The following is a 2,500-nucleotide window of genomic DNA, read 5'->3' as shown; positions in this document are numbered from 1 at the left end:
GGCTTGTGTGGAGTTTTGTGAAAAAATGAAATTCGTGGTTTTTGAGATGTGAGGGTTGGAATGGCCTCCAAATGTCCCCCAAATGAATACCATGAAATTCTTGGTGCACGAAAGTTTTGAGTTCGGAGGGTTTTGCACATGGCCAAGTTGGTCGGTGCACCGCGGCATAGCTAGATGGCTTGTGTGGAGTTTTGTGAAAAAATGAAATTCGTGGTTTTTGAGATGTGAGGGTTGGAATGGCCTCCAAATGTCCCCAAATGAATACCATGAAATTCTTGGTGCACGAAAGTTTTGAGTTCGGAGGGTTTTGCACATGGCCAAGGTTGGCGGTGCACCGCGGCATAGCTAAATGGCTTGGTGGGGGAGTTTTGTGAAAAAATGAAATTCGTGGTTTTTGAGATGTGAGGGTTGGAATGGCCTCCAAATGCCCCCAAATGAATACCATGAAATTCTTGGTGCACGAAAGTTTTGAGTTCGGAGGGTTTTGCACATGGCCAAGGTTGGCGGTGCACCACGGCATAGCTAGATGGCTTGGTGGGGAGATTTGTGAAAAAATGAAATTCGTGGTTTTTGAGATGTGAGGGTTGGAAAGGCCTCCAAATGCCCCCAAATGAGTACTGTAAAAGTGTTGGTGCACAAAAGTTTTGAATTGGATGCATTTTGCACTTGGCCAAGTTGGTCGGTGCACCGCGACTAGATAGGTTGGTGCCAAAATTTGTCAAATTTAAGACCCTTGGCCAAACTGAATGAAATTTTGTGGGGAGGTTCCTGATATTGTTTAGTGGTGGACTGGAAAAAAATGAGGTCGAAATTCGAAGTCTACATGTGCTTTTCTATTTTTTCCCCGATTTTACACATACCCGGTAAGTAAAAAAAATAAAAAAAATAGTTCCCCTTCGAGAAAAATTATGAAATTGGTGAGCAAGGAGATACCATTATTCTACGAATTACTGCAAAAAATCGCATCAAAATTCGAAGTATAGCCCGAGATATGGACTTATGTCTGCTCAAAAAAAGTGTATCTACTTGTACAATTTTGCCTTTTGCATATTAACCTCTTATAGGGGGGAGTGCTCCTTGAGCCGGCCAGCTCCACACTGGCAGGTTTTTAAAGGGAGCTTGATGAGGCCTCCCCCCTCACGTGGTGCGTGCGTTAGCATTGTTTATCATGGCACAACTAGCCTCTTCATAGTTGTTGAGCTTTATTAATACCAACACACGGTCGTCACTGATCGTTGGTTAGCTCGGCAGCTAGTCCCTCGGATATTGTGGAAAGTTAATTTCATGCCTAGCGATGCTTGACCCTGCGTCACTTGATGTTTCCATTTGCTTGCTTGCCCATGGTAGGTGGGGGGTGGACCGTCTTGTGGTGTGGTGTCTTGCGAACGTGAGGGTGTGTGAGTTGTAATCGAGATGCACTTGCTGGCTGGCTCCATGCCTTGCGTATCGAACGGTCAAGCATGCATCTCTTCCATTTTCACCCGTTGCCTTGGGTGATATTGGTTGATCAGTCCCTGTGTTGCCTACCCACTAGACGGTACTTCTGTGGTTGCTTCGAATTCTATCTTTCCATCACGAAGAGGTGTTGGAGGATCCTAATGTCACGCACCGTGTTCCATCTAGTGAAACATCTCAGTGATGCACGTGTTGTGGCTAGTTCTTTTGGATGCGGTGCATTATATGAACTCGGGTTTACTTTAGCGACCCAGTCAACATAATTCGGTTGTGTCCCTTGATTGAGACGTTGTCCTTGAACTTGTTGTGAACAATATCGTTCTTCCACAACCCGTCGTCTTGAGTGCGATGGAAGGCAAATAAGATGTGCTTTGGCATGTCATGCACGTACTCGATTGCGGGAAGTGTGAGAAAGTGTTGTTGACACCCGTGGGAAATGGAATGTGGCAAATCGTGATGAGCTCTTCGTGGATCTGCGAAGAAGACGACCTTTGGGCCTGTTGGAAACGAGGGAGGCGATGTTGAACTGCGAAGAAGATGGACTTTTGGGTTGTTTGAATCAATGGGAGGCCACGCGAGAACTCCGAATACTATGGACTCTTGGGTTGTTGGAAGCAACGGGAGGCCCCGCTAGAACTCCGAATACTACGGACTCTTGGGTTGTTGGAAGCAAGGGGCAGGCCCCGCTAGAACTCCGAATACTATGGACTCTTGGGTTGTTGGAAGCAAGGGGAGGTCCCGCTAGAACTCCGAATACTACGGACTCTTGGGTTGTTGGAAGCAAGGGGAGGCCCCGCTAGAACTCCGAATACTATGGACTCTTGGGTTGTTGGAAGCAAGGGGAGGCCCCGCTAGAACTCCGAATACTATGGACTCTTGGGTTGTTGGCAACGACAACTTGGGGGGATGACACTGGAAAAGAGGTGAACTAGGCCAAACTGCGAACAAGGCAACTTGGGGGGATGACACTGGAAAAGAGTGAACTAGGCCAAACTGCGAACAAGGCAACTTGGGGGGATGATGCTGGAAAAGAGTGAACTAGACC

The sequence above is a fragment of the Vigna unguiculata genome, unplaced genomic scaffold, assembly GCF_037176805.1.
Source record: "Vigna unguiculata cultivar grain cowpea cultivar isolate G323 ecotype 2 unplaced genomic scaffold, ASM3717680v1 ptg000354l, whole genome shotgun sequence".
NCBI lineage: Eukaryota > Viridiplantae > Streptophyta > Magnoliopsida > Fabales > Fabaceae > Vigna > Vigna unguiculata.
Note: the sequence above shows the minus strand (reverse complement) of the source record.